The sequence below is a fragment of the Papaver somniferum genome, chromosome 3 (assembly GCF_003573695.1).
Source record: "Papaver somniferum cultivar HN1 chromosome 3, ASM357369v1, whole genome shotgun sequence".
NCBI lineage: Eukaryota > Viridiplantae > Streptophyta > Magnoliopsida > Ranunculales > Papaveraceae > Papaver > Papaver somniferum.
The window spans coordinates 135,049,265-135,075,416 of NC_039360.1; positions in this window are offsets into that span (position 1 = coordinate 135,049,265).

The following is a 26,152-nucleotide window of genomic DNA, read 5'->3' on the forward strand; positions in this document are numbered from 1 at the left end:
TCACTATCTAAGTTTCGATAGGGTTGAGAACTTGAACTTTTTCCACGGCTTAATCTTTTCCTAGAAGCCATTTTTAAACAAGAACACAACAGAGAGGATGAACAACTTACTTGATTCGTGAACTGTTGTTGATGGTGGAGTTGCAATCCGGAGAGTAAGGAGAGAAACGTTCTTGACCCAACATGAAAAAGCTTCTTCTGATTCTAATGATACAAACTAATCAAAAAAATGGTCACGAATCAAGAAGGACGAGAAAAATTGATACATGAACAGATGGGTTTCTCAATCATAATCGAACTGTGAAGAGAAGGTGAAAAGAATGAAGAAGAGAAGAAAAAATTTCTATTTTAATGTGTCAAGCGGTGAACTTGAGCTGGCTCGAGTGCGTTCTGGAATTAAAACGTACGGGAACGAGTTCAAGTAGTGTCATCCACACGTGTGCAAGAGGGACTTGTTTGGAAACCAAGACGTATTTGGAGTACAGGCTCAACAAATAGCCCTCTTGATCTAAGACCCGTGGACACAAGATCACAGTGGATTAGTTTTGAGTGCCATGAAACCATGAGAGGGTTTATTTCCAACAAATTTCATAATTTCTATTAGGGAAAGATACCCAAGGAATTGTTTGTAAAAGATTATCAAGGAATTTCAAAATAACGAAAGATTTTTGTTTCTGACTTCTTGTTTTCCAGCTTATAAAAAACAATTTCAGTAGATAGTTTTTAATACTGCGAAGGGAAACTCTTTTGACAAAAAGAGACATCCTAGTTTCTTTATAAAATAAGACAATACTACTATCTTGATGCGGAGTACTAGGAATTGTGTCATGAATTAGTTCATTCCTTGAGATGAAATTCTCATTCGACTAAGATTTAAACTCTTCATGTAACTTGTCTAGCTTATTATTACTAGAAGGATTCAGTAGAGGAACATAACTCTTTTTGATTAGCGAATCAATATCAACCTCAACATAAATTATTCATCATAACTTGATTTATCCTGTCAAGAGGATCTTGTTTATTCTGGAGATATAGATCAACATAAGAAGATAGGCTTTCAAGCTTCTTTTCAATTCCTGAAAATACTTCAAGGGATTTTAAACCTGGTGGTGGTTTAGATAGAATTTCTTCTATTGATTTTATTAAACCAGTCATTGAAGAGAATTTTGAAATCCCTGGATCTGGTGGTGCATTCATTGAGATAGCACTTCTGTCCATATAGTCAGATCGCTACAAACACAAATTTTGAGGTCTTAAACGTGTTTGCCTGCTGTGATACCAATTGAAAAAGCGGGGGTCTAACAACCACACCCAATATTTGGATTAACAATCTGTATGGACTAACTCTAATATAGTTTTAAGAGACGAGGAGTAGCATACCTCACTACATCAATCAAATATAACATTTTGAATCAAGTGCATTGGGGAAAATACCTTCGTATAATCCCTCGGAACTCCCCTATCAACGTCTATAAGTGTATGACCTTGGGGAAGGATTCCAGCAGAAAGGGATACCCAACCAAACAAAAAGGCAGTGGTTCGGCGGAATGGATGCATGTACATAGTTCAATAACGCACCACATATCCGAGAACGCTGCATTGACCCGCACCGTACGGTAACCTTCTGACCAAAGGTTAGCCGGCGGGGAGACAGGTCCGAAACCAATAACAAAGGTACATTCCCTCGTTATTGTCATCACACACTTACCACTTCTTCCAATTAATGAGTCATCGTTCTTTAAAAAAACTAAAAAAAAAAGTTTACAATGCAAATAAAACAAAAATTGTACATACTTATAAAAGCTAATGATCCATTACATGAAATTTGATTACAAGTCTGGGTGACGATCAAAATACCAATACAAGAAACGCAGAAAGATGTACAAAAAAGAAATGACCCAAAGGATACTTAATCAATAAGGGTCAGACTACAACCACAGTATGAGCTATTTTCATCCCGAGGGATCAACGTTATCAAACTCTACCTGAGATGAGGTAACGCTCCCACCCAAAGAGGGACAAGAAGAGGGTTTGAATGGCTCGGGCACATGACGACGCTTGTACCTCTTCGTAAGGCCATGCTCTTTCAGGAGAGCCTGCTCTATTTGAACCAGCATCTTGTTCACCTCCTTAGAAAGCTGACGACGTGCCTCATGCATGATAATGGTGACCTTGGGATCATATTGGCCTAGCAACGATGACAACCTCTCAACTTCCTTCGCTGCCGCATCTCGAGAACCGGCTAGCTCTTTATAGTACTTAGTTTGTCCTTGTTGATTCACTAGCTTAGATTGATCCTTCTCAAGCTTTTCATTTGCGTGGCTAAGTTGTTTCTCGAGCTCTGAAACAAAAGAAGAAAAACAGTTAGAAGGAAAGCATTAGGAAGCTACCCACGACCAAACGAACGTATACCTTCGACATTAGCCGAAGCTATCTCAAACTCATTAATTACAGCGTCTCGATCTTCGTCAAGGAAATCATATTCATCGGAGATTTTCTTATAATCCAGTTGAAAATTTGTGAGAGCAAATTGACACTGATCAAACTCTACCTGCTTCATATGCTCTGAGTAAAGCCTTAACTACCTCATTAGTCATTTCCTCAATTCTTTTGGTTAGCATATACATGTTTACTTCTAAGTATTTCTATGACTCTACCATGCGGGCAACATCGTCTCGAGAGGCAGTTAAGGCTTTACTCAGAGCATATGCTTCGGCCCTTGCATCGTCCCTCTCACGAACTAGACGTTGTATATAATCACGAACCTCTGGCTCATGGGACAATTGATCCTGATGAAGTTCTGTTTCTAAATTTGCTACCTTAACTTCTAACTGGCATACCGTATCACCAGCCTCATTGAGATTGTCAAGAGTCCAAATTAAGGCACCGTTAAACTAATGACGCTCAGCATTTATAGTATTTTGCACATCAACCATCTGCTCTCGCCTTTCCATATAACGAGCGGACATTTGGGTATATTCATCGGCCCGAGAATTCCACTTTTCAGATGCTTCAATGACTTGGCCTACCAACTCTTTAATTCGGGAAGCTTGATGAGCCCTCTCATCCCGATGCCATGTTAGTTCTCTGGCATCACCCGCCGGCCAACTCAGAAAGAACGCTAGGAAGGTAAAGGAGTAATAAGAGAAGATAACAAACCTTTAGAAGACAAAGCATCCAAATGAGCCTTCTCCAAGTCCCCACGAAGAGAAGCAATCTATTGTCGGAGTTTTTCTTCATTAGCACCTGCTTGTTCCTTGGCTTTCAAATGATTCTTCAACTCCAATATCTCTCGATACTTAGCCTTGAGGGATTCCTGAGCAGCATAAAGTTCATCATCCCGATGATGAAGCTTCGCCTCCAACTTCAAGGCCTTAGCTCTGAAGAACTGGTACAAGGTATGGTTGTAGTATTCACTGTTCACCAACTAGAACAACCAGAGGAATCCAAATCAAAAATGGAAGTGAAGGGATTAACAAATGAACCAGCAAAGCAGAAACCATATGTTACCTCAAGAAGGCGCTGCTGAGGAAAACCATACTGGTGTCCATCGGCTATATCCATCATGTCATAAATAGATGAAGGAGGGTTAACAAACAGACTTGAAGAAGTCGTGCCTAAATCCCGCTCCCAGGCTTCGGCGACACGTTGTCGAGTAAAGGCATCAGAGTCCCTCTCACTAAGAACCGTCGGAGCAGCATGGGGCACACCCATTAAACCCTTCTCCTTCAACCAAGCAAAGGTTTCATCATCACTAACATGCTTCACGCCCTTCACAAAGTTTTCAGATACACTAGAAGCGGCCTCATCACCACCGGTGTCCCCATCTTTATCCATCGAGGCACCCCCGCCAGCAGCGGATCCTTTTCCTTTCGCCTCCTTAGCAGTATGGATTTCTGAAAAGGCGAGGGTACCCAAATATACCTCAAGCTAAAACTTTTCCTTCCTATAACTCCTTTACTCCGAAAGTGATTGTCTATGGACTGAGTCGATACAATACAACTAATCGGTTCACACTTCGTGTGATCGTCTATGGATACGAGATCGAGACAATACAACAACGAAGTATGTTTACTTGATACAAAGGTTCGGACTTAACCAAACACAATTGGATTTCTTATCAAGTAAATAGGAATTAACGTTTGTGTGATTTACTTTAATTATAATAAGACAATTATAATGCGAAAAATAAAAGTAAATGACACAGCAAGATTTTGTTAACGAGGAAACCGCAAATGCAGAAAAACCCCGGGACCTTGTCCAGGATTGAATACTCTCAGGATTAAGCCGTTATACAAAATAAACCAACTTCGTATAGTTGAAACCAAGCAACTAAACCTATAGTCCACCTAGTTCCGTCTGTATTACCACGCCTCTGACCTGTAAACAAGTCACGTACTTGGACCACTTCCTTTGGTTCGTATTCCAAACAGTAAAGGAATAACAAATTTGTTTGGTATCAACTCTCTTCAACCAAGTGATATGAGTTGGACAAAGGCTCTTCTGTTTATCTTAACATAAGCTCCTTTGCCAGGTTCCAAGATCTATTATAAGGACCCTCAATCTCGTCAATGTTATTTGACTGGTCTAGCGATGGTCAAGAGACGAATTAGCCGATAATAACTCGATTAGTTTAAAACGAACGTTAATTAGTAGAAATTAATCTAACAACGATTTAGATACGAAATTAGTATCGTGAATAGATCTCGAAAAGTTATGCAAAATAGACTACTCAAACGTGTCTTTTGGATATCAGAAGAAGAAGATATTATCAGTTTTGTATGAAGGGAAAAATAGTCTTTTTGTAGGATAAACCGTCTTGGATTCCCTTATCCGTTTCTCGGGTGTCTTTAGCATTTTGGTTTACCTTATCTTCACTTATCTAGAAGAGGGATTCATTTCTTTTCTTTCTTAAAAAGCAGGGGTCTAACAACACCACCCAATAATTCGATTAGTAATCTGTATGGACTAACTCCGAAATACTTTGCTAGAGAATCAACTAGACAGTCAGACTCAATCTAGATAAGAAGTATCTCAAAGATTTAATATCTCTTCACTTGTTTTGATTCACTCAAGCTAAAAAAATAGTGATTCTTTTTAATCAAACACAGGGAATAACTTGGACGGTACCAAAGACCAATGTCCAAGGATCAATCAATATCAATCAACAACCAAAGCTTGGATTTCCAATTGATGATCACAAAAGCACAACCTGTATTATTTCAATTATATAAAATATAATACGGAAAAGAAATAACACAGACACCTGAAATTTTGTTAACGAGGAAACCGCAAATGCAGAAAAACCCCGGGACCTAGTCCAGATTGAATACGCACTGTATTAAGCCGCTACAGACACTAGCCTACTGCAAACTAACTTCGGACTGGACTATAGTTGAACGCCTATCAATCTCCCACTAATACAAGGTACAGTTGTACTCCTACGCCTCTGATCCCAGCAGGATACTGCACACTTGATTCTCTTAGCTGATCTCACCCACAACCAAGAGTTGTTGTAACCCAAAATCACAGACTTGATAATAAACAGATCTGTCTCACACAGAAAAGTCTATCAAAGGATAAATTTGTCTCCCACAGATAAACCCTAGGTTTTGTTCCGTCTTAAGATATAAAATCAAGGTGAACAGGAACCAATTTATAATCCGGTCTTATATTCCCGAAGAACAGACTATATTAATCAATCAACTCTCTAAAATCCTTCCTGACTACACAAGCGGATTGTCGAGGAATCACAAACAGTGAGACAAAGATGTTTGTGACTTCTTTATCTTTCCTATCGGAGAACTCTCACGATCTCAAGCCAATCAATCGATTGTACTCGTACGATAGAAGATGCAAGATCAGATCACACAACTACGATAAAGTAATATCGGTCTGGCTTCACAATCCCAATGAAGTCTTTAAGTCGTTAACCTGATTTTAGAGAAGAAAATCAAAGGTTAATGGAGATCGACTCTAGCGAGAGCACTAGTAGCACACATACGTGTGGGGATTAGGTTTGCTCAATGCTGGATGTCTCCTTTATATAGCTTTCAAATCAGGGTTTTTGCCTTAGTTACAAAGCAATCCTTATTCACCGTTAGATGAAAACCTGATTTAGATTCAAGATAATATTTCTCAACCGTTAGATCGAAAACTTAGCTTGTCACACACAATCGGGTATACGTTTACTGGGTTCGTGAAAACCATGCCCAAACATGTACGTTCATGTTGGTTCAACATAGTAACCCAAAAGGTCAACCATATGAGCATTTCATATTAACCATGTTCTTCTTCACCATAACTAGTTCAGTTGACTCAAATGAACTAGTTAAAGAGTTGTTCAATTGCTATGAGATCTTATGTAACTACACAAGACACAAAGATGATTCGATATGATTGAATCGGATCATGAACATTATAGCCACGGTTTGCATGAAGCATTCCTTAGTAATTTAATGTTTCTTGTTCAGAGCACATCTTTAGATCAGAACCTCTTAAGTTCACAAACAAGTTCGCGGACTTAAGTTAATCGGTTGAGTTTTCCAAACTCAGCAGAAAATTCTCGGTAAGAGAACTTCCGCCAGTTCGCGGACTGAGTTCGCGGACTTAGCACACAAACGAGTTTTGGAAATCCCAACAGAAATTCTCGGTCGAGAACTTCCGACAGTTCTCGGACTGAGTCTGCCGACTGGGTTCGCGGACTTGGCAAGCCAATTCCACAATCCTCCCGATTTCTCTTGATCAACAAAGTTCGAAAACTTCGGTTCAAGGAATACATGGTTATGTAATCTAAACTCTCATTTCAATTATCGAGACATTCTCAAAGGACGCTACGTAGCCGTTATTCACAGACCGATTCACGTCAGAGCAATTCTCAAAGTGATTGAAACTTTCATGACTTTCGTCACTAGGTGAAGATAAACTTGATCAAAGCGAAACGCTTTACCAACACACGATTTCGAGATAAAAGATAAGCAATGAATGCTCAGCTCGAAATATTAAGTGTGTATGATCTAGTCTATATTGCATACGACTTTTGTCTCATAAGAAGTAGAAGATAGAATATATAGACTTTTGAGAGATTGATAAGTTCAAGTATCCACATACCTTTTTTTCGATGAAGTTACAAAGTTCCGTGTATAGATCTTTGTCGTTGTATGATGAATCTCCATGAAGTCCTTGAGCTCAACTACACTTTTCCTATCCTAGTCAGACACTTAGCTATGTAGGCTAGAAATAAAGACTCATAATTTTGATTACTAACATTAACAAACATGCTTGAGTTAGCAACGCATGCGAGGTTGACCGAGCTATGCTCAAAATATCCCCCTTTGTCAATTTTAGTGACAAAACTATTAATACATATGGAATACAAAAATGATAAACTTTAGTGGCTCCTATTCCATAGTCTAATCTTCAACGTTCCCTGAAATCTTCGTCCTTCCAAGTACTCTAATGATCCCAAAGGTTGTAAGTTTAGCATCACCTTTGTTGAAGATTCGTATCTATAACAATGAGAGAAATCGAGATTCTCGATAATTATTATACAGTGTCATAGTAATATTATGTAGCATCAAAGTCCAATTGTATCACGACTTTAACAATAATACTACGGTGATATGTATCACTCCCCCTTAGTCAATACTCCATCTCGATCATGGAAACCACTCCCCCTTACACAATGATCCTAAAACCATATGTATTTGTAGTGTGAACTCCAATATTTCTCCCCCTTTTTGTCAATAAAATTGGCAAAGGTACAAGAACGGGATGATAATGAAATTTCCACAAGAGACATTTCATAGACTAAAAGAAAAAATACATACCAACTTAATTTAGATGCAATCATAAAGCCGAAGCTAAATGCATTCATCAAGGAGTTTTAAGATACAGGATAACCCCTATAAAATTCCACAGCCGCACTCCCCGCAAGATATTACAATTAAGCACAAGTTCAAAAGAACTCTCCCCCATTTGATGTCATTCCCGAAAGAACACAAGAGCGACCTTAATTTCGAAAGAAACGAAGGATTTTTACTTTGGATACCAAAAACCATAGAAATGATTTTCTATATCCAAAACTCAATCAAATTAATCACAAGTAAACCCATGATTAATTAAATTGGAATACACAACTAAATCAAACCACAAAAGTGATCAATTTAATTGAAAGTGCTCAACATAAGTAAACTTACGGAGCTACGACTAAGGTAATCATACGGAGACGACTAACTTAATTTTTCAAATACTCAACATAAGGAAAACCTTATGGAACATACGACTACATTAACCGACAGAACATGATTAGTATAGCCGTTCATATACTCAACACAAGAAATTGTGGAATATATTAAGACTCAACTAGACTAATTACAAGAGAACCTATAATTAATCCAGTTGGAATACAAATAACCAAATTAATCACCGAAGTAATCAATTTAATTATTTTTGGGCTCAACATAAGAGAACTTATGGAACCCCGACTAAGTTCATCATAGAAAATGACAACCTTAACCGTACATGTACTCGACATAAGAAAGAAAACTTATGGAGTACAAACTAAATAACCAAACTAGTTGATTAATTTAGTTCCTAATGCTCAACATATAGCATCTTATGGAACAACTAACAAGCCAATAAGAAGAATCGACTTAGTTGTATCGTGCTCAACATAAGACACACAATGGAGCCTTCAGGGTAAAACATAATAAAATGGATCAATGAAGATCAATACCGTGGATAACACACAAGGATCTATTCTATTTTCCATCATGACGATATAATATACTTTATCCTTGTTAAACAAAAGATTTTATCCTATTTTCCATCAAATACATGACTGCATATGCTTAACTTTTGTATTTGTCAAAAGTCCATTCTTCCTTTCATCAATACGAATACTAATTCATGAACGACTTTACTTTTGACTGCAATATGGGACCTTCAAGTTCACGGACGCAAACAATACATATCCCATAAAAATATTGCAATATCACAAAATCACAAGATCAATACTGCAATAACATCATCCTCCAAATATTTTTAGAATATAATACCAATAAACCTACAAAATAACATAAGAAGATGAAAACAAAAATAGCTATGTGTAGTCCCAATCATCGCTATTCAAAGCACTAGTTATTCTTCCAACTAATCCAAAAAGAAGACTTACTAGGTATTGTAGATCTTTCTCAGAAAACTACTTCTTATTATTGAAAAAACCATTGATTATGGGATCGTTCATTTCCTCTAAATCTTCAGAAATATCAGTTAACTCACTAAGTTCTCTTTTTAGATCACGCAGGGTATTCTTGGTTAGAGACAACCTTTGTTCATAGAGAGTTATTTCTTCCACAGAGGAAATGATTTGAGATTTTTAATCATTTCGCTTATTGATGAAGTCTTTCACCATTTCTCTAAAATGATTATCGACACGACAACCAGAAAAGAGACATTTAGAGGAAGAACCTTTTCTCTTGATTGTAGCCTCCTTCTTTATCATCCTTGAGGAGATAACTCTTTTGCACAGATATACGTTGACTGCTTCTACTGCATTACTTTTGGAAGAGCCTCTAGTTACAGGAGCCATGAAATCGTAAGTGAATAAAGAAGAAGATAAGAGGATATATAAGTGTCAAACCATAATCCTTGACACAATCTTCCACAGTTTTAAGAATCCATCATCAATATTGTTAGCAGAAATTTTTCTTAACAAACATAGATACATACTTGAGTCACAAGATGCAGAGCTTCAACCTCTCAAGCTAAAAATGAGGATGCAGGCGTCTCCGATCTCAACTAGAGACAAAGTGAGCCAGACGCTCCCCTTGCTTGTCAGAACTTGTTGCACAAACAGGTTTTCTCCTTCTGATTCTGGAAGTGTTGACTTTGCACCTTTGATTATCCAGACTCAACTTTTGCATGTTCTCTTGTATTTTAGAAATTATTTTGTTCTTTTGTTTGAATCTCCAACACGAGTTTTGAACATGATTTGCATCTCCACAAACGAACAACCTGAAGACCCTTTTTATTGATGAAATGCCTTCTGTTTATCACAACTGCCAGCCTTTGTTTTCCCAAGACTCTTAGGAATATAGTTGACGATACCTGCAGTCTTGCTCTTAAATCGTAAACCATTAGTGTTTCCAAAGGATTTATGACCAAATAACGTTGCTGAGATTTTATCAGAACTACCAGACAATCGTTGAAGATCATCTTTGAGAGTACTAATCTCTTTTTCCTTTAGACCAATGGTTCTGGTGAGTTGATCATTAAGACAATCTATCTCAAGTTCTTTCACCTGGATTAGTGATTCTAGTTTCTTCAAAGAAGCTTTTAATTGAAGATTTTCTTGAAGGATCTCTTTATTCAAGAATTCAAAAATCTCTGTGTCAGACTCAATCTCTGAATCAAACCTTGAGTATATGGATGTTTCTGCCGTAAGAGTTGCGGTTTCATCACATCCAATAGACGCATTCAAAGCATTGACACATAGAGATTTTTCTTCCATAGAATCATTAGAAGCAGCAGTTGACATGAGATGTTTGTCAGATCTAATACTTCCTTTTACAAAGTCCTTGATCATTTCTGTTATCAATGGTTTATTGAACTGATTACCACTTGAACAACACTCATCAGCCCATTACAAGTTTGAGGAATTATTTGTTTCGGAAATAGCATTGAATGCAAATGTAGAAACAGAACATAGATCATGAACTAACACTTTTCCAGAAGAGGTATTCATGGAGAAGGTGTTGCGGTTGTTTTTAACTCCTGGTGAAGCGTCGATTGATACAATATGGTCAGTATAGTCAGATCGCTACAAACACAGACTTTTGAGGTCTTTAACGTGTTTGCCTGCTCTGATACCAATTGGAAAAGCGGGGGTCTAACAACACCACGCAATAATTCGATTAGAAATCTGTATGGACTAACTCCGAAATACTTTGCTAGAGAATTAACTACACAATCAGACTCAATCTAGATAGAAAGTATCTCAAGGAGTTAATATCTCTTCACTTGTTTTGATTGACCCAAGCTAAAACAATAGCGGGTCTTTTTAATCAAACACAAGGAATAACTTGGACGGTACCAAATACCAATGTCCAAGGATCAATCAATATCAATCAACAACCAAAGCTTGGATTTCCAATTAATGATCACGAACGCACAACCTGTATTATTTCAATTATATAAATTATAACGCGGAAAAGAAATAACAAAGACACCAGAAATTTTGTTAACGAGGAAACCGCAAATGCAGAAAACCCCGGGACCTAGTCCAGATTGAACACACACTGTATTAAGCCGCTACAGACAATAGCCTACTACAAACTAACTTCGGACTGGACTATAGTTGAAGCCCTATCAATCTTCCACAGATACAAGGTACAGTTGTACTCCTACGCCTCTGATCCCAGCATGATACTACGCACTTGATTCCCTTAGCCGATCTCACCCGCAACCAAGAGTTGTTGTAACCCAAAATCACAGACTTGATAATAAACAGATATGTCTCACACAGAAAAGTCTATCAAAGGATAAATCTGTCTCCCACAGATAAACCCTAGGTTTTGTTCCATCTTAAGATATGAAATCAAGGTGAACAGGAACCAATTGATAATCCAGTCTTATATTCCCGAAGAACAACCTAGATTAATCAATCACCTCTCTACAATCCTTCCTGACTACACAAGCGGATTGTCGAGGAATCACAAACAGTGAGACGTGGATGTTTGTGACTTCTTTATCTTGCCTATCAGAGAACTCTCACGATCTCAAGCCAATCAATCGATTGTACTCGAACGATAGAAGATGCAAGATCAGATCACACAACTACGATAAAGTAGTATCGGTCTAGCTTCACAATCCCAATGAAGTCTTTAAGTCGTTAACCTGATTTTAGAGAAGAAAATCAAAGGTTAATGGAGATCGACTCTAGAGAGAGCACTAGTAGCACACATACGTGTGGGGATTACGTTTGATCAATGCTAGATGTCTCCTTTATATAACCTTCAAATCAGGGTTTTTCCTTAGTTACAAGGCAATCCTTATTCACCGTTAGATGAAAACCTGATTTATATTCAAGCTAATATTTATCAACCGTTAGATCGAAAACTTAGCTTGTCACACACACTCGGGTATACGTTTACTGGGTTCGTGAAAACCATTCGCAAACGTGTACGTTCATGTTGGTTCAACATAGTAACCCAAAAGGGCAACCATATGAGAATTTCATATTAACCTTGTTCTTCTTCACCATAACTAGTTCAATTGACTCAAATGAACTAGTTAAAGAGTTGTTCAATTGCTATGAGATCTTATGTAACTACACAAGACACAATTGAAACAAAGATGATTCGATTCGATTGAATCGGATCATGAACATTATAGCCACGGTTTGCATGAAGCATTCCTTAGTAATTTAATGTTTCTTGTTCAGAGCACATCTTTAGATCATAACCTCTTAAGTTCACAAACAAGTTCGCGGACTTAATTTAATCGGTTGAGTTTTCCAAACTCATCAGAAATTCTCGGCAAGAGAACTTCTGCCAGTTCACGGATTGGGTTCGCGGACTTAGCACACAAACGAGTTTTTGAAATCCCAATAGAAATTCTCGGTAGAGAACTTCCGACAGTTGGCGGACTGAGTCTGCGGACTTGGAAAGCTAATTCCACAATCCTCCCGATTTCTCTTGATCAACAAAGTTTGAAAACTTCGATTCAAGGAATACATGGTTATGTAATCTAAACTCTCATTTCAATCATCGAGACATTCTCAGAGGACGTTATGTAGCCATTATTCACAGACCAATTCACGTCAGAGAAAATCTCAAAGTGATTGAAACTTTCATTACTTTCGTCACTAGGTGAAGATAAACTTGATCAAAGCGAAACACTTTACCAACACACGATTTCGAGATAAATGATAAGCAATGAATGCTCAGATCGAAATGTCAAGTGTGTATGATCTAGTATATACAACATACGACTTTTGTCTCATAAGAAGTAGGAGATAGAATAGATAGACTTTTGAGTGATAGATAAGTTCAAGTCTCCACATACCTTTTTGTTGATGAAGTTCCATGGTTCCTTGTATAGATCTTCGTCGTTGTATGATGAATCGCCATGAAGTCCTTGAGCTCAACTACACTTTTCCTATCCTAGTCCGAGACTTAGCTATGTATGCTAGAAATCAAGACTCATAGTTTTGATCACTAACATTAACAAACATGCTTGAGATAGCAACGCATGCGAGGTTGACCGAGCTATGCTCTAACAATTTCTTTCTCTTTTTTTCTCTTTCTTTCTTCTTTCTTCTTCATCTTTCTTCTTCCCCTTTTTCTTCTCCTGTTCTTTTCTCCGCTGGTGATTCTGTGAGAAGTTTTGGGAGTTTTTCTGAGAGAATCGGTTGATAAGAAGGAGTAGATTAAGTAGAAGATGTCACAGATGTTGATGAAGATGTTACAGATGTTGATGAAGACAGCGTGTTGTGTTGATTTGCTTTTCAAGAAGTTAGGGTTTATCAGATAAATGTTTAGAAGTTTGATTCGTGAGGAATAAGATGAAATTAAAAATGGGTTTGAAGAGTATAACTAGAAGATGAAGTTGGTCATGTCGATTTAGAGGATTCGATTTCAAAGAAGTTCTCAATTTGATAAATCAGTGAACTTAGGGTTTGAGGAAAATACAGATGAAGATCTGGAAGATGCAATTGAGGGTTTAAGTGACAGATTGGAGATGAGTTTGATTTGAATTAGGGATTAGAATAGAAGTATAACTGGAAATGGATAATTAGGGTTTGAATCTCGTGTAAAGATGATGATGGAGATTGAGGAGTTGTTATTAGTCCGGGTATGAGATGATGAATCGAGTCAGGTGACGGAGAACTTGAATTCAATCTCCTTAGTATTATTAAATCAAGTAATTGTTCTTATAAATTGGTTCCAGTTCATTATTGAGTTTATGAGTTTGTTCATAAATTTAGAATTCTGAAAGATGTATGGGTTTGTACAGAAGTTGTGTAAATACTTAAGGAATTGGTATAAATTAAGATGAGTACATGGTTTGAGTTTGTGGATAATAATATATTGATTTTAAGATTGTTGTAACTGGAGTTGTGTTGATTTGAGTGGAGAAATTATGGATGATAGGATTTCAGTAGTGGATGGTAGTAGTGGTGTTGGTTTGTTGAATGCAGAGAGTTGTGTTGAATTAGCGTTGAATAAAAATTGTACGGTTGTGGAGTTAGAAGTGTTGTTGAGATGGAGATGTAGGTGATATTCTAAGATGTTTAGATGTTAAAATAATTGAGTTACATGGATTGTAGAAGTTTGATTGTGCAGTTTTGCTGGTGTTGAAGTTAGCTGAATGTCGGATTCTGGGAGATGTTAATGAATTTGAAATGGAAGTGTTGTTAGAATAGAGTTAACTGAATGTGTGGGGTTGAATATCCCTTGTAGAAGCTTGGAGATGCAATTGCAGGTAAGTTGTAATTCTATTTTTAAATGATTCTGAAGTTGTTTAAGAATGTTTGAGCTGAAGTTGTTTGTAATGTTTTTATAGCATTGGTCTTAGTGAAAGCCTGCAACTTCAAATCTAGGTAAGCTTAATTACATTTTTTTTGAATTGTAGAATCCTGTTTGAATGATTAGTTTCTATTTTGATGCATTATTAGATTGAAGTTGAACTTGAGTTAGTGTTATAAGAATTAGAGTTGAAGTGAATATGTATTTGGTTTTAGACTTGTTAGTCATCCCGGTCAGATATCTGACTGACTTACCTATGCTGACTCATTGTCTGACTGAGTTAACTCAGTCTGGATCAGTTTAGACTCTTTGGTTTGACCCTTTTAACTTGGACTTTGACCAAGCTTGAACCTGGACTTGGTTTGACCTTGACTGTTGACTGACATTTACCGTTAGTTGACTCAGCTGACCATTAAAGACCGTTAGTTGGCCAGTTGGATCAGTCCTTTGGTTAGTGGGCCTGTTTAGTGAACTTGGGTTTAGAATCAGTTTTCCATTGGAACATGAGTTGGAACCTTAAGGTCCGAACTAACCTTTGGTCCCTTATACAAAGTTGTATATTTCCTTAAGACTATTCAAGCGGACTATAGAACACAACCTAGTTCAATTAGTAAACCTTAGATATGCTAAAGATAGATAATAAAAGGGTATGGAACCATATTTGGGATTAGAACTATTAGATGAACTTGTATGATTCTTGTATGAGCCACTTTGGCTAGATTCTTAGAGTTTTTGTATGATTAACAGTTAAACTTTATTAACAACGATCTATTCAAAGGATGAACCAGTGGATCGTGGATCTCGAGGTAGGCGTGGCTTGTCATCAAAAGAGGTGGGAATACATTTAACTCTTTTGTGACCATTGTTGTTTTATTTTACAAAAGTTTACGTTTATCAAACTCATGCATTATTCGTTTATGCATTCCATGCATTGTTTAATGTAAGTTTCAACAGTTCTGTTATTTATTTTAATCTTTATTGTTTGGAAAGGAGCAGTAATGTTTGGTTCGTCTTTATGAATTGGTGGGAAATAAGAATTTACTTATGTGGTATATAGGATACGCTCCTTCATTTATACTTTCATGCACATTTGGGTGTGTAATTGTCACCCAGAATATCTAGGTGTAAAATTGTCACCAATATTACGGGTGTGTACATTCACCCACAGACTTTCTAGGTGTGTAATTGTCACCAGTATTAGGGTGTGTAAATGTCACCACAGAAATACTGGTTGATGTATAATTGTCACCAATCCGGTGTGTAAATGTCACCACATAAATAAAGAAGGAGTTAGTTCCATATACATGTTGATTAGTTCTGTGTGTTGGTTGTATTTTAATGTTTGGGAAAACATGTACTTTTTTCCAAATCATTTCAGTGATTACTTAAAAGTAAAATGTTATTTCCATTGGTCACCCCTTTTAGGGATGTTTTCCTCACCCATTCCCACTTTCAGTTTCAAAGACAGATCAGAGTTGCGCAGCGAAAGCTTCAAAGATTGAGTTCGTTAGTTAGTTAATTTCTACTATGTTTACTATGTTGTATATTTTATTTGTAAACCAAAACATTATTGTATATGTATCATCTGAGAGGATTTCTTGTATGTAAATATATATTTCAGAGTGGGGCTAGTTCTTGGGTTAAGTTTTTTGTAGCTGTGTAGATGGTGGATTTTCGACAAGGGCTAAAATCGTAAACTCATAATTATACGAAGCTCTGATCCAGCAATCAGATGTGAGTATTGAGACACGGGTCTCTCATCGAATTCTCAACGGAGAGTACTTTCTCTCAGAATACATGTAGATATGTAGTCTCACAACTGGACAACGACATATCTCATGAATAGTGAACACTTTCAGTGCTTATTTCTATATAGTATCACGAGATGGACGGCTCCTAGACAGCTTGCTCTGCCAGTATAGAGCGATAACGTCTTCAGGAACAAACAACAAGTTTACCCTGACTATATAAAGGATATGACTTAACGACAAGCTCATATCGGGATAATTAATGCTCCTAGAAAGCTTGCTCTGCTAGTATAGAGCCACAAAGCTAATTATTCCTAATTAAGATTAATTCTGTCGTGACATTCACTACTGAATTCCCAGAATAATCTATTATTGCTCTTATTCCATGGTCGAATCCACGACTGGTCCCATGGAATGGCAATAACAATTGTTCCTATTCCATGGTCGAACCCACGACTGGTCCCATAGAATGGCAATAAAAATTTCTCATATTCCATGGTTGAATCCACGACTGGTCCCATGGAATGGCAATAAACAATTGTTCTGATTCTATGATCGAATCCACAGCTTGATCTCATAGAATAGCAATAACTATATTAACTCATTACTTTGATTTCATGATCGAATCCACAACTTGTCTCATAAATGGTAATAGATAGATCTTAATTACTCCGATTCTATGGTCGAATCTACGATCCCATGGAATGGTAATGCTCACTTTATTATTCTGAATTCGTAGTCGAATCTTCGGCTGATCTTATGAATTAATAATAAACATCTTATTGCTCAGTTTTGTGAATTATTCTCCACAGAATTCCACAATTAGTTTTAAATAATCAATAACCGGGCATCTGAACTACCTCTAAGTAAACCCCGATTCAAATGGTGAAGGTGTATTCAACGACGATGCACTAACAGTCATCGCACGAACGAGTATTTCAAAAATACAACGAAACAATGAACCTATGCAAAATAGAGAAGAAAATAATAAATAATTAAAAATATTAACCAGGGTGCTGGGAGCACGGACACAGACCGACCGACCGTGTCGTGGTCAACCCCACGCCAGTTTTATATTTTTAATGCATTTTTATTATTTTCCATGATTTGATGAAAATTCTCTCATTTTATCAAATCTCATTCGTCTCGATGAAACTCCTCGGTTTCATGGTACTTCCATAAATCCATAAAAAATAATATAAAATTAAGGAAAGGAGTGTGAGGCGTGACTATTGGCCAACCGGTCATGCCTTGGTCCCAACCGGCCCTACACCCCACGGTTCCTTATTATTTTATTATTATTATTTCTCTAATTTCATGAAAAAACTCATTGATTTCATGGTATTTTTTACACAAATCATCATATAATAATAAAATAAAATAAAATTATGAAAACTTGTGGGACCGGGCCGGCCGGCCATGCCCTAACCGGTCCCACACGCCCTTTGCTTTATTATTATTTATCCTATTTCTCCTTGAATTCATCAAATTCCTTGATTTTATGGTATTTCTCTCAAGTTAGGAAAAATTCCCTAAATCATCAAAAATACCTAAAAGATATTTAAAAAATTAGGGAAACTCGTGGGACCGGGCCCTAGCCGGCCGGTCGCGCCTCCACGGTCCCACACGCCCTTGTTTTTATTATTTTAATATTTTTTGCTTCCCTGAACTCATGAAAACTCCTTTAATTCATGGAAACTCCCTAAATTCATCAAATTTCTCAAAATTCATGAATTTTTTATAAAATCATCAAAATATCATAAAATTCAGAAAAAGGCACCACAGGACCGTGGTCACGACCGGCGGTCCCACGCCTCCTCATTCCTTATTTTACAATTATTTTCCATCATCTCATGGTGTTTTCCTCAGTTTCGTCGAAACCCTAATTTTGGCATATTTTCTCGAATGAATGCTCAATTGCACGCCAGAAAATATCAAAATCCTCAGGACTGAGACGCGGACGCCTTGGGGACACGATAACGCTATCTTGACTGACCAATATGGGCTCTTTGGCTCAAGGAAGCCGGTCCCATCAATTTTCAAAGTTTTGACCTAATTTGCACAATTGCTCGTATTAGGTCCAAAACTCATCCAAACACTTTGGATTTTCATGAAGTGATCGTCAGGCGGTCACGTGACAACCCAGGGACGGTTTCATGACTCCATGGTCGGTACCTCGCCTCATCATAATTAATTAGGTTTTCTCGCCTAAGGCTCAGACGAGCATTTTTGAATAAATGATTAAGCCAGCATTTAATCATTCTTCCACCAACAAATCGTCAACTCTTTAGGAGTTCTTCGTATTTGCTCACGTGAGCATATGGAAACTACATGGTTGATCCGCGGTCCCATGTAGTCGCTCCCTCCTTCGTCCCATGGTTAAAATTCTGACGAACCATGAATTGATCATCAATTGATCAAATTAGGTTTTCTCAATCCAATGATCATCATTCCAGATTCCAACCTTAATAATTTTACGACGACCTCATGGTCATTAATTTTATTAATTATGCTCGGTTCAACGACCAGTATTCTAATTAATATTTTTGGTACGCTGCCAATAAACCATCAGATGAGCAACACATGCTCAGACGATCAAATATTCAAATATTCATCACATGAGAAACACTTGCTCAGATGATAAATATTTGCTCAAACCAAGTGATATTGGTTCAACAATCAATATTCAACGTTCCGTCGAATGAGCAATACTTTCTCACTTCGTCGTAAGAACTATACTTTTGTCTCATGACATGTTCAACTCATGAGTTTCAGAACATCATGTTCAACTCATCAACTACATGGACTCATCGTCCCATCAAACCATGAAGTCATCAATTTACTAACAAACCACGAGTCGTTAATTGTGTCACTTGGGGGATATCACTTAGGGTTTTGGTCTGGCGGTCTACCGGAGACAATTCCGACCTCCAACACTGATGGTGGTGACATTACTCCTCCTCACGTCGAAGGTCACCCTGAAGAAGTCAGAGGAGATCCACCACCTACCATTGCTGATCTTATCAAAACGCAGGAGACTCTTGCAAAGAATCATACTGACATGGCTGCTACACAGAAGGAGCTGTGTAATTATCTCAAAACTGTTACTAACAAGATGTCAGAGAAAACTCAAGAGAAGGGAAAGGAGAAGGAGAAATCCTCAGACGACGAACCTGAAGTAATTCCAATCCATACAGAAGAAGAAGACGAAGTCCGCAAAACTGCTGCAGACAACTCATCAGTGAAGGGATCATCGAACTTCATTACTCGCGAGGATATGGAGCACCTCTTGGAGAACCGTGGAAAAGACAAGACATCGCATGACCATCGTCATCAACCTCCTTATCCTGCCGCTACGCAGAGGATTCTACTCCTCAAAGGTTACGTTTCTCCAACTTTCACCTTGTATGATGGAACTGGCAATGCTCGGGAACATGTCTCTCGTTTTCTCGAAGCCCTGGGAGAACATGAACATAATCATGTCGTTCGTCTCAAGGAATTATAAAAATCTCTGAAAGGCAGAGCATACACCTGGTATAACAACATCGCACCAGGGACTATCAACAATTGGGGAGAAATGGTTAACGCATTCTACAGGAAATACTTCTTCGTATCAGAACAAGTCACCCTCTCCGACCTTGGAAGGATGTTTCAGAGGGTCAGTGAAAATCCCAATGATTATGTGAAAAGGTTCAGAGTCCAAGCCCTGGATTTTCATGACCCAAATGTCACGGAGCAACAACTGGTGGACTTGTGCATCAATGGCATGCTCCCGGTCTACATGGCCTTGCTAGAAAACCTTCGATTCCAGACTTTCTCAGAGCTTCACGAAGCTGCGAAGAGGTCGTCAACCACTGCACCTGCTCTTTTGGAAAGAGAAAAGTCTACAAAGACTGAGGATTCAAAAGACACTCGAGGAAGCAGGCGTTTGATCAACAAGAAGTACAACCTGCAACCTTCAACAAATGCTGTCGCGGAAGGGAGTAAGCGAAAAGCAGAACCAAAACACAAGCAGACTTCCTCCACCCCTTCAAAGGCACACAAGAAGGAGAATTCGAAAATCCCTCCTCAGCATACGGAAGATCCAGAAGCACCTGATTTTCCCTGTTCAATGGAAGAAGTTAATGAACTACTCGATGCCTGGATTCAAGATGGTGCAATCAAATTACCTTATGTCAAGAAGGAACCAACTGAAGAGGCCATGGAAAATCCTCGGTATTGTCGTTTCCATAGATACGTCATCCATCCCACAAGTGATTGCAAAATTTTGAAGCGCATATTCAAGGAAAAGGTCGAATCAGAAGAGCTCAACCTGGGTATTGAGGGAGTGCACAAAAAACCCCTCCCAGTCAGAACTTTTACCATCTCTGAACCTCCTGTCAAGGAAGTGGTCCAATATCTGATCGAACATGTCTGCGAGTTGTTGTATCTTTCGAAAGCTCAAAGGAAAGATATGTTTGCTGCACTGAACCACATCATGTCCGAAAAACGTCTGCTGATCCAAAAAACCACCACCGAATCTTCATCCACCGACGAGGAAATGTATGACTGGGGACTGCTCACCACAGTGCACACCAAAGGAAATGAGTTCAAGAGGGCATTCGTCGATGTTGATACCGCTGTCAACAGCATCCCTTTGAAAACTCTCAGAGCTGCCGGTATTACTCGACAGGAAGCCTCCCATGCTCCCACAGCAATTAGGGACCACGAAGGAATCTCCGGAGACACATAAGGCTTCTTCACTCTTAAAGTTACGGAAAGATTGATCTGTGTAGATGAGGAAAAACGATTTGCTGGTTTTTAAGGAATTGAGGAGACGACCGTACGGAGGAGACTCCTCAAACCGAGCGAAATGTTAAACCTCACACAGATGCACCGCTGCAAAGGGGGTGATTTAGATTCGAGAGATCAATCTGTAGTACTCCGGCCTAAATCAAGACAATGACCGTTCTAGAGTAAATTCGGTCACAAGAGAGGATGGGTTGTTCTGTAGGAGGGAAGCTGAGAAATGCGTGGAATCAATGGTAATCAAAGATTATGGGTGTGTGAATTCTGAATATGATAAGCTCTGAATGATTGAAATTGCTCAATTGAGAGTAGTTGCTCAGTTGATGATCTCGTGTTGTCGATGAGACGTGAGATTGATGATACTGTTGATGCCGATGATTCAATCATGATTCAGAGACTTATTTATATTGTTGGAATTTTAGACACCATGATTCCATGAAGTGTGACAGTTGATGGAATCAAGGAGTGGGGAAGTGGATATCGTGTTTGAAACCAGTTGCTCAACATGTGGAGACTTGGTCGATTTTCCACCCACTACCTCGTGAATTCCTTCAACTGATTGCACGACTTGCTCACATTCCATCGTGTGTTTGAACACACGTGCCGTAGACCGCCAGACCAAAACCCTAAGTGATATCCCCCAAGTGACACGATTGACGTCTCGTAGTTTGTTAGTCAATTGATGACTTCGTGGTTTGATGGTATGATGAGTCCATGTAGTTGTTGAGTTGAACATGATGTTCTGAAACTCATGAATTGAACATGTCATGAGACAGAGGTATAGTTCTTACGATGAAGTGAGCAAACATTGCTCATTCGATGGACCGTTGAATATTGATTGTTGAACCAATATTCCTTGGTTTGAGCAAATATTCATCATATGAGCAAGTGTTGCTCATGTGATGAATTGTTGAATATTTGATCGTCTGAGCATGTGTTGCTCATCTGATGGATCATTGGCAGTGTACCAAAAATATTAATTAGAATACTGGTCGTTGAACCGAGCATAATTAATAAAATTAATGACCATGAGGTAGTCGTAAATTATTAAGGTTGGAATATGGAATGATGATCCTTGGATTCAGAAACCCTAATTTGATCAATTGATGATCAATTCATGGTTCGTCAGAAGTTTAACCATGGGACGAAGGAGGGAGCAACTACATGGGACCGTGGATCAACCATGTAGTGTCCATATGCTCACGTGAGCAAATACAAAGAACTCCTGAAGATTTGATGATTTGTTGGTGAAAGAATGATCAAATGTTGGTTTAATCATTTATTCGAAAATGCTCGTCTGAGCCTTAGGTAACCTAATTAATTATGACGAGGCGAGGGACCGACCATGGAGTCATGAAACCGTCCCTGGGTTGTCACGTGACCGCCTGACGATCACTTCATGAAAATCCAAAGTGTTTGGAAGAATTTTGGACCTAATACGCGCAATTGTGCAAATTAGGTCAAAACTGTGAAAATTGATGGGACCGGCTTCCGTGAGCCAAAGATCCAATCTTGGTCGGTCAAGATAGCATGATCGTGTCCCCAAGGCATCCGCGTCTCAGTCCTGAGAATTTTGATATTTTCTGGCGTGCAATTGAGCATCCATTCGAGAAAATATACCAAAATTAGGGTTTTGAGAAAACTGAGGAAAACACCATGAGATGATGAAAAATAATTATAAAATAAGGAATGAGGAGGCGTGGGACGCCGTGGTCAAGGCATGGTCGGCCGGTCGTGACCACGGTCCCGTGGTGCCTTTTCCTTAATTTTATAATATTTTGATGATTTTATGAAAAATTCATGAATTTTGAGAAATTTGATGAATTTAGGGAGTTTCCATGAATTGAAGGAGTTTTCATGAGTTCAAGGAAGCAAAAAATATTAAAATAATAAAAACAAGGGCGTGTGGGACCGTGGAAGGCATGGCCGGCCGGGTTGGGCCCGGTCCCACGAGTTTTGATGAATTGAGGGAATTTTTCCTAATTTGAGAGAACTACCATGAAATCAAGGAATTTGATGAATTCAAGGAAAACTAATAATAAAATAATGAAACAAAGGGGCGTGTGGGGCCGGCCGGCCAAGGCCCGGTCCCACAAGTTTTCATAATTTATTTTATTTTATTATTATTTGATGATTTGTGCAAAAATACCATGAAATCAAGGAGTTTTTTATGAAATTAGAGAAATAATAATAATAATAAAATAATAAGGAACCATGGGGTGTGGGGTCGGTTGGGACCAAGGAATGGCCGGTTGGCCAATGGTCACGCCCCACACTCCTTTCCTTAATTTTATATTATTTTTATGGATTTATGGAAGTACCATGAAACCGAAGAGTTTCCTCGAGACGAAGGAGATTTGATAAAATGAGAGAATTTTCATCAAATCATGAAAAATAATAAAAATGTATTAAAAATATAAAACTGGCGCGGGATTGACCACGACACGGTCGGTCGGTCGTGTGTCTGTGCTCCCAGCACCCTGGTCAATATTTTTAATTATTTATTATTTTCTTCTCTATTTTGCATAGGTTCATCGTTTCGTTGTATTTTTGAAATACTCGTTCGTGCGGTGACTGTTAGTGTATCGTCGTCGAATACACCTTCACCATTTGAATCGGGGCTTACTCAGAGGTAGCTCAGACTCCCGGTTGTTGATTATTTATTACTAATTGTGGAATTCGGTGGAGAATAATTCACAAAACTGAGCAATATATTTATTATTAATTCATAAGATCAGCTGAGGATTCGACTACGAACTAAAAATAATAAAGTTAGCATTACCATTCCATGGGATCTTAGATTCGACCATAGAATCGGAGTAATTAAGATTTATCTATTACGATTTATGAGACCATTTGTGGATTCGATCATGAAACCGGAGTAATGAGATAATATAGTTATTGCTATTCTATGAGATCAAGCTGTGGATTCGATCATAGAATCAGAAAAATTGTTATTGCCATTCCATGGGACCAGTCGTGGATACGACCATGGAATAGGAGAAATAATAGATTATTCTGGGAATTCAGTAGTGAATGTCATGGCAGAATTAAACTTAATTAGGAATAATTAACTTTGTGGCTCTACACTAGAAGAGCAAGCTGTCTAGGAGCATTGATTATCCCGATATGAGCTTGTTGGTAAGTCATATCCTTTATATAGTCAAGGTAAACTTGTTGTTTGTTCCTGAAGACGTTATCGCTCTATACTAGTAGAGCAAGCTTTCTAGGAGCCGTCCATATCGTGATTCTACATAGAAATAGTCACTGAAAGTATACAATATTCATGAGATATTCCGTTGTCCAGTCGTGAGACTACATATCTACATGTACTCTGAGAGAAAGTACTCTCCGTTGAGAATTCGATGAGAGACCCCTGTCTCGATACTCACGTCTTATTGCGGAATCAGAGCTTCGTATAATTATGAGTTTACGATTTTAGCCTTTGTCGAAAATCCACCATCTACATTAAGTCACCTGCTTACTGAGGAAAGCTGTGTTCCTCAGTCAGCATTAAATGGTGATTTTCCGGCCATAAATAATAATACCAGTAATTGAACTTAGTCGTAGGTTGAGACGTTACCGGATTTAGAGAACATGAGCAAACCACGACTTGATGAAGGCTTCAATGTCATGATTGGAGCGTCGTTTGATGATCATAAATTGGTGTTGAACCGCTGGTTTGGACGACGAGTCCGTGGTCGGTTAGGATTCGCGGGTCGGGCCCAATAAGGAAATGCTTAGAAAGTTAGGTTTTGGAAATAAAATTGATATAAAAGGGATTAATCTCCTTTTTTTTTTAATATTCCTCACACACGACCAGCACCTTCATCACCTTCACGCCAGGGAAGGAGGGTTTTTCCACTGGATCCGCCAGCCGTCACCGATCGCCGGCGCTGGCCGACCGTCATCCGGCCAAATTCCGGCCACCGCATGTTAGGTTTTTTTTTTTTTTTTTTTTTGCCGATGTTTATGATCCTCATGAGTTGTTCATGTTTTTATCATGATGAATTTATATACATGTGTGTATATTAGTGTGAGTTTTATGAAAAACCCTCGTTTTTTGAAAACGTACGTTCGTTCGATCGTTAGTTTTGAAAACTAACTATAATCCCTGATTTAAGAGAGATTTTTTTTTATATATGAACCTAGGTCCAGTGATAAAACTTATTTTATGAGTCTTCATGTATACCAAGGTTTTATCATAAAAGAAGTGAATTTTCATGAAATTGGAATAATCCTTCGTTTTAAAGACAAATAACGATGACATGAAGGAAAATATGTATGATGAACTTGTGTCCAGTGATAAAATTTTGCTTATGAGCTTTCATGTGAATACAAAACTTTATCATATGTATGAGATGTGAGCTTTCACAATATTTTTTGAAATAAACCTTCGTTTTAAAGACAAATAATGACGATACGAAGGAAAAATATTTATATATATATATATATGCAGCCGTGACATATATTGTGAAAATATGATGATATTTTATTTGCATGAGTTTGTTTTCATTAGATAAAATCCTTGAGAATTTATGTATGCAAGTTGCATTAATTGCTGTTTTTTCGAAAAATCAAAACGTGGGTTTTGAGGAACCTTCGAAGATAGACAATATATTTATGATGAAATATTTATTTGTAAACTTCATAGGTCAGTTGTGTGAATGTTCACATTATGAAAATTGTGTCGTGATTTCATGAAAAATCAGTTTCGGAAATTAAATAAAGTTTCTCGTTTTTGCAGTTTTCGAAGAGACGAACGATTTTGAGGTGTTAACTCTAGCATTACTATCACTATTGTTAGTGGAAGTATAAAAGGTAAGAGTTAAGAGTTACCATTTTTGCTTGTATTTCCTTGATTTATATCTGGACGGCATACTGAAGTAGAATGTAGTGTGAACCTTTTCAGCTACTAGCAAAGATGACCAATTCCCAAGCTGACGACGCCTCGAGGGAAGAGATGTGCGTTGATGATGGTATCTCCAGAGATGAGACATGCATGGATGAAACTTCCGTTGGGGGAGACGAAGACGAAATCCCTGGGATTAAGAATGTCCCGAACATAGATGATGCATTCTTTGAA